Below are 8,097 nucleotides of genomic sequence, written 5' to 3'. Positions count from 1 at the left end.
CACACATAGAAATCACTGGAAAAGGAGAATAGGTGACACTCAGATATAAACATAAAGAATGGTGAACTACTTTTTGGAGTAGTTTTGGAGAAAAGACTTGATTAATTTAAATCCTTTGATTCATGTTGCTTCAATTGTTCAAATACACAATGAAATGTGGCAAAGGGACCTTTTGTTTGTAGGATGGATGCTTGTGTGAATGTGATATGAATGCGAAATTGGCCAAGTGTATGGAATACATATTGATAGAGTTTTGTGAATATCTCATAGTTTGTCTAGATTTTGTCTCATTGTAGTGTTCATGTTCGTTTTGTATTGAAATGCACAACAAATTATGTTTGTTTTTTGTCAGTCTCAGCATTGGCAATTGTTCTGTTCTATAACTGTATGGCTCAACCTTGCTGAGTGAGAGCCAAGACCCATCACTGTTGTTATATGATGTGTGGTAAGCGGCAGGGCTGGCCATACTGATGCAACTAAAATGAGGTCAATGGCACGTGGCGCTCCGGCTCACGTGGCAGTCAGAATCTCAGCTGTAATGAGTGATTTTTAGTTTGCTTCTGTGAGTTGTCAGTGAGTGTGTTTTGAAATACAGCAGCCTGCCAGGCTGTGACCCAGACTACTGTTAGCTGACTATAATTATGAAGGGTGAGGCAGCGGAAATCTGTGTCGGGCCTCTCACATCCTACAAGACTGACCCGGGAGAGAGCCTCCTGGCCAGTGATGTTCCTCGTTTGCCTCGGTTGATTGCCAGCAAAAAGCCTAGGGCTCAGTGGGTATACTACGGCTGATGAACGTTGGAATGACTAATTGCTTTTCTGCGGTTGTAACGTTGTTTTGAGCTCTCCATCTTTTTGTGCCCGTAGAACACCGGCCCGTCCTCCAGCAGGTATCCGAGGCTGTGGCAACATGTCCCTGGTTCAACTTCCTACCTGCCGGGACGCCTGGAATTGTTGCTGTCGTCTGGCAACACTAGTACTTTGAAGCTGGTGACATCCTCCATTTCAGAGAGCTCCTCTCACGTTCAGCGTGCCTTCTGATTCGAGACAGAAATCACAGCAGTCCGCATGAATCCTTATGAATTACAGCATTTGTGCTGCATGTGTAATACAGAAATAGACAAACAGATTTAGCTCCATCAGTCGATATCACAGAAACAGCTTTACATCATGGCACGCATGGGGGAAAGGAATGGTGAAACCATAGGTGACACAGCTATTTCTTATGAATTGTTTAAGGAGTGTTTTTGATATTTTAAATAGTTGCCGCAGTTAACAGTAGTGTTTTGCCTTTGACTTTACAAGGGCACTAGGTTAGTGCCCTTCCATTTCTGGTACTTTGCAGCACTTAACTTTTTAGTTTCTTGTTGATCTTGGCAGCTATGATGAGGAATAACCCAAAAACACAGGGAGATTAGAAAAAGTCTGTTCTTTTAATTTTTGCTTTGACATATGACTTATTGCATGCTGTATTTGGTCTGGTGCATAAAATTGCATGGTATTTTTCTCTATTTACTTTGCTATGTACCATGATGTGCATTTGAAAAACCCAATATATAAAGCGTTTTAAATAATAAAATGAAAAAATGAATAAGCTGCCCAGTTTAATTGCACCACTAACACATATTCTCATATATTTAATGAAATATAAACTCACTTCCAGTTGACAACTTTCTATAAATACTCTTTAGTCATCTGCATCAGTGTTTTGAAGATGCTCATGTACAGTGAAGCTGTGAATTGTTTTTTAAAGCAGCAACCAAGGACTGTGTGTTTCTTAAAAACATTTATTTCTGTGACATCTAAAAACATTTCTTGCCACAAAATGCTTATTTGTGTATATTCACTCCTAGGGACTGGATGTGAAGGTTCTTTAAGTGGCCAGCAGAGGGCGCGCCTCGCCTGCTGAGACAAATCCACTGAGCACATTGTATGAAAGGGAAAAGGGTTTCCTGTTCCAGGTCAGCAGTGGCAGAGACAGAACAAGCAGCAGACCTTGACATAATTTCCTGCCTCTCCCTCTCTGTCCAACCTGCTGCAGAGGAGGAAGGACGCCCTGTCTGTCTGTGCAGTTATCTTCATCTTCAGACCCTCGTAGACCCCCCCCCCCACCACCTCTCCCAGACACCAAGTCTGCACCTGCCCCACCCCAGCCATAGGAGGAGGAGAGAGCCAGGAAATGTCTGCACAGGTTTCTGCTCAGGTAGGAGAATGTCAGCACCTTGTGCTGTGTTTGGAGAAATGGACTGAATGATCCTGAAAGAACTCTCTGCTGGGAGCCGGGCTCTTCTATCCAGGGACCTCTGGGGGTCTTTCCGTTCGGCCCTGGGGGTGTTTGTTGTCTTCATTTGTTTTAAAGAGAGGATCTGTGCACTGCATCTTAATGCACTGTGAGAAATATGTGCACACTGCACTGCATTTCACTGCACTATGAGAAATCCGTGCATGCTGCACTGCATCTTAATGCACTGTGAGGAATCTGTGCACTGCAAGTTGCTGCACTAAGAGGAATCTGTGCACGCTGCATTTTACTGCACTATGAGAAATCTGTGCATGCTGCACTGCATCTTAATGCACCGTGACAGATCTGTGCACACTGCACTTTAATGCACTATGAGGAATTTGTGCCACTGCACTGCATCTTACTGCACAGTGAAAAATCTGTTCACATTGCACTGCATCTTAGCTCTCTATGAGAAATCTGTCCACACTCTCTCCTCGGCTCTCGCTGTCAATTTGTTGACTTGCCCAACTGTACCCCTGTGTCAGAAGCTTGTCCCCCAGGCAGCTGAACGTTAAGGCTTCTGTGCTGCCCCATGCCCCTTTGCCCCTGTTTTTATATAATTCTAGGTAAAACCTCAGTCATTGCAATAGATTCCAGCGGCATAGTTTGGCTTATAGCATTATCTGCTGCAGAGGTTATGTGTCTGCTGCAGTGAATGTGTGTGTGTGTGCACGAACCTTGGGTCTGCCAGGTAGGAGTCCTTTCAAGCAGTGGAACATACATGTCTGTGTTTTTGATGTACATCTGCAGGTTGGATGTGTGTGCATTTGAACAGGGTAGAGTTGTCTTTGCAAGCTGTGTGTGTGTTTGAGACATGTCTACAGTGTGTCTTTTTAAAGGGCGTCTGTCTTAGCAGATGTTGGCGACTGTCAGTCACTCTTCTTGGCCTCTCCTCTCTGTACAGGAATCTTTAGGATCACTTGCTGTAAGAGGGTCTGCTCTGTGCAGAATAGTCAGGTGCTACTCGGCACACTGTAGACGTCTGAGCAAAGTCACATGTGAAGTTCTAGTTCTTCCCCATAGTTTGGAAGAATTAGGCAGCTTTGAGTGAGACTTCAGCACGACTTCCAAATATGTGTCTGCCCACAAGCACCCAGGGCTACTTGTATGACAATGCTACAGGGGGTTGCTTCACTCTCTCATCAACAGTGTGTTGATGAGGATTGTGCTATGATGTGAAGCCTGCATGAAGGATTCCAAGAGACTCTTGAAGTCATTCTGCTCTAGTTGTCACTTCAGCAGGAAGGGGAGAACAAGATAAGCGAGCAGAAAAAGCAAGAAGAGGCCAGAGAAGAGAAATAAGAGGGATACAGAGAGAAAATACACAAAGGGTGGAGAAAAGTAATTAATAGATATCGGACAAAATATGAAAGAAAGAAAATTGTATGAGATTTCTAAAAGTTGGCCGGGAAAAGACATGTAATGACCATTATTTGTAGATTGCCAACAGTTGAATTATATTTTAGGAGCTATAAATTTGATTTAAGTTTGACGTGAATGTAAGTCTTCAAGTGTTATAGGTGTAATGTGCTGTTTAGTGGTACCAATACTTGAACCAACTTTACAGCTTTGGATCTAGGATTTAATCTTAATCCAAAGTATTCTGCTGACCTTTGTTTGCAGACTTGGTGTAGAAGCGTGGTGCCTTTGCTGATGCGGTGGGGATGCAGCTCAGAAAGATCTTCTGCAGGTATGACCAATGCTGGCATGTAGAGGGTGACCAGTGAGCAGACCCCTCTCCGGTCTGGGCCCAGCTGGGTGTAGGCGTGGTCGCTGCATTACCATTAGTAGTCCATCAAGGGGGAGGTGCCCCACTGCATGTCATTATTATCGGTTATACTCTTGCATTGGATTGGATCTCATCCTGCTGTGTCATGGTGTAAAGGAGTTCAGGTATGATATCGTACTTGGTTAGGTTCACTGTGACTTCCTGTGGTGCTATAGTGTTGGGCTGGAGTTTGGCTTTTATTCAGCATGAGGCTGTGTTGGGCGGTACCTCCTGGGACAGGTATAGTCTGAACCCACTCATGGGGTGTGAATGAGCAAACATAGCAGGAGTTGGGGAGATGCTTTGCTCCCCACTGAGATTATGTGTTGATACCAGGTGTGTTGTAGTAGTGCGCTATGTAATCGTTGTATGTGGTGAAGTTCTATATTAAGGGGTTTAGATCCTGGGGCACAAGCTGGACCACTTTACCTGGTTTCCTTTGCTGACACTTGTCCTGTTCCTGTACTGTGACTCATAGCTGAAGAAACATAAAAGCACATAGGGCAAAAAACAATACCCAAGTGAATGTGAGAATTTGGCCTCGCATATGCTGTCCACTACTCTAGTGGGCACCTTGCACCAGTTCAAAGGACCCTTATTGATGGTAGGTTTAAATCAACCTTTATAGAAAGCTATCCTAGTGGTAGCTGTGGAGAGCAGCCTTCGGGCTAAGTCTTGAAGGAATGTAAAGCAGCTTGTTTTACCAGTCTATAATCTTGTGAATGACCAAATGAAAGGAGAACCACACCATGTATATATATTTAAAATATATGTATTTATTCTAAACACATCCCTCTAGTCTCTTTATGAAGCTAGAGGCAAAAGTACATTCAGTAAACTTAAGTAGCACACAGTAAATTGGCACAATATAATTTGAGCCCTAGGGGCGTACCAAACCATATATTAAGAAAGTGGTATAAGAACCACGACTGCCATGGAGACCAGGCGTAGAGCCTGTAGAACTCCTGGGGAAACCAGGAACCACCAAAGGTAGTGACACGGGGGACCCACAGGGGACGTGTGCAGTGTATGAACACAGCAGCGAATCACCATTAACTTCTATGGGGAAAGTCGCCGTTGGAATTTTAGCGTTAATGGACACTTAGAAGTGGACTTGGAGCAAACCCCTTTAGAACTAGTAGGTTCTAGAGTCAACTTCACAGGAGCACCGGAGTACTCGAGTTACCTCACCCAGGGAAGCCGGGTGCTTGGGTGTCTTTTCGTGTTGGGTTTCGTCATCAATTTCAATGGCGATCTGCTGCAAAGTGCTGCTGGCATCCAAGTGGAAAGTGTCCGGGTGGATCTAAGGCTGGATCGGAGATGTGAAGAACTTGAAAGCATAGGGGACAGAGTCTGGGTCACTTGCCAGTGACCAGAAAGTCGATGAGCGTACGCCGACCGATTTCGGGTACTTGGAGGTGAAGAAGGTGAAGCTTGCATCTTCAGCCACGAGGCCCAGGAGGCATCAACAACAACAAGGTACTGGATTCGAGCTGTCCCATGAAGGATGTCGAGTGCTGCGGTGTCGGTTTCCGGATTGGACCCAACAAGCCTTGGCAACAGCCACCCACGCAAATAACAGAGTTCGGCTTTGGTGCAGACAAGCAAGGTGTGAGGGAGTCACCACTCGGTGGGGAGTCAGGGTATGTCTGGAGCAACCTGGGAAGCCCAAAGGTAAGTAGAGTTACCATCATGGGGACCCACCAGTCAACGGACCAGGGATCGCAAATCGGCCTCGAGCAGAGATGCTAGAAGCGTGCTCACGGAACACTTGTGGAGTGTAGGCCCACAATCTTCGATGCAGATGGTACTCTGGGCTAGGACTACAGGTAGCCCAATGCAAACTTCGGGAAAGCTCGGGAAGTCGATGCACTAGCAAATGTCCACGGTGTCCAGGAGTTCCAGTCTCACGTCACTCGTGAGGGCTGCTGTTCTCAGCTTTACTAGGATCTCGTGTCGGCCTCTGAGAAGTCTGGAAGTCTATGTCCTGAGTCGCAAATACTTCGGAGTCCGGCAGGAGCTTTGGAAATGCAGACCGGCAAGATGGATGTATGACGTTACAACGCGTTATTTTACAACGCAGACCGTTACATCGCAATTTTTCAACGCAGGATCCATTACAATGCATGCCTTTACAACGCATGTCATTACATAGCAGATGCTATTACAACGCATGCCATTATAACGTAAGTATAGGTAAGTATATCTTTTTTTTTTAAATGTAATTGTTAAAATAATTAATTTAATTTAATTAATTTAATTTACTTAATTTTAAAATTGTAATAAATTTAATTTAATAAATTTAATTCTATTAATGTAATTTAATTAATTTTAAAATTGTAATTAATTTAATTTAATTAATATAATTTAATTAATTTAATTTAATTAATTTTAACATTGAAATTAATTTATATTAATACATTTAATTTAATTAATTTAATTTAAACAAAGTAAAAATTGTAATTAATATAATTTAATTTAATTTAATTAATTTAATTTAATTAATTTATAAATCGAAAATAATATAATTTAATTAATTTAATTTAATTAATTTAATTAATTTAATTTAATTAAAGTCGTTTTAAAAAAACCTGAACCCTAAAAATACTCCTGTACCCCAAAACCCAAACCCAGCCCTAAAACCTAAAAATACCCCTGTACCCCAAAACCCAAACCCAACCCTGAAACCTAAAAATACCCCTGTACCCCAAACCCCAAACCCAGCCCTAAAACCTAAAAATACCCCTGTACCCCAAAACCCAAACCCAGCCCTGAAACCTAAAAATACCCCTGTACCCCAAAACCCAAACCCAACCCTGAAACCTAAAAATACCCCTGTACCCCAAAACCCAAACCCAACCCTGAAACCTAAAAATACCCCTGTACCCCAAAACCCAAACCCAACCCTGAAACCTAAAAATACTCCTGTACCCCAAAACCCAAACCCAGCCCTGAAACCTAAAAATACCCCTGTACCCCAAAACCCAAACCCAGCCCTGAAACCTAAAAATACCCAAACACCCCAAACATATACCTCAGTACCCCAAAACATATACTCCTATACTCATACTTATTTTTAAAATTACTTAAATTAATATATTTAATTTATAATATAAAAAAACATAAATAAATATATTTATCTATAATTAATATTAATTAAATTAATTAAAAAATATTAAATAAAATTAAAAAAATTATATACTTACCTATACTTACGTTGTAATGGCATGCGTTGTAATATCATCTGATATGTAATGTCATGCGTTGTAAAGGCATGCGATGTAATGGATCCAGCGTTGTAAAAGTTGCGTTGTAATGGAAGTCCGTTGTAAAAGTTGCGATGTAACTGCAATACCAGACCGGCAAGATGCTTCCTTTGTGCCTGTTTGAACAAGGGAGTCACTCCTTGATCCCAAGGGAGATTCTTCCGTCTTCTAGTCGTGTAGAATGTCGAAATTCCAGGATATATGTATCAGAGTTTCATCCAGGTGTAATCTAAAGTCCTGTTGCCAGGGGTCCCTTACTTATACTAAAGATAGGGGTTGGACATACTCTGGGGACCCACCTATGGGAGGGTCTGGGAAGAGGGGTAATTACACCCCTTTCCCTTTGTCCAGTTTCGCACCAGAGCTGGGGCTGAGTGTCCCTGCAACCGGTTTGAACTGGGGTATGCACATGAACACCAAGTGTGCCCCCAGCACTGTCTGAAAAGCATTTTCTGAATGCACCCACCCTGCCTCAATACACTTAACCCTGTCTGGGAAGTGGTTACACCTCCCTGTGATAGAAAACATATTGTCAAGGCCTCCCCTGCCGAATTTTCGGCCAGCCGCAGGAGGTCAGACCTGTGTCTGTGGCTGCAGCATCCATTTTGTGATGCTGGGCTTCTTTTAAACTATTACCGATTAGGGCAGTGTGTACATGTCTCTCCCTCTAGAAGGGTGGGATTGTACCCCCGCTGCCAGGACTGGCAGGGGGCCGGGGGTGGGGGGGGGGGGGTAGGATTCCAAAGTGTTTGACACCAAACACGACATGTTTCCAGGCAG

The 8,097-nt window shown here is 43.2% G+C and overlaps 1 pseudogene across 1 annotated transcript in view; it reads left to right on the top strand.

Moving 5' to 3' along the window:
- Window positions 1–2,036: 2,036 nt before the first annotated feature.
- LOC147736780 (uncharacterized) overlaps window positions 2,037–8,097 on the top strand; it is a 41,285-nt pseudogene continuing 35,224 nt past the window's right edge. The window contains exon 1 of the transcript XR_015307580.1: window positions 2,037–2,202. The product of XR_015307580.1 is annotated as an uncharacterized LOC147736780 (transcript). The remainder of the gene's footprint in view (window positions 2,203–8,097) is intronic.

Source organism: Lissotriton vulgaris, chromosome 1_2, assembly GCF_964263255.1.
Source record: "Lissotriton vulgaris chromosome 1_2, aLisVul1.2, whole genome shotgun sequence".
NCBI classification, from domain to species: domain Eukaryota; kingdom Metazoa; phylum Chordata; class Amphibia; order Caudata; family Salamandridae; genus Lissotriton; species Lissotriton vulgaris.
Note: the sequence above shows the minus strand (reverse complement) of the source record. Positions and strands in the feature narration are given on the sequence as shown.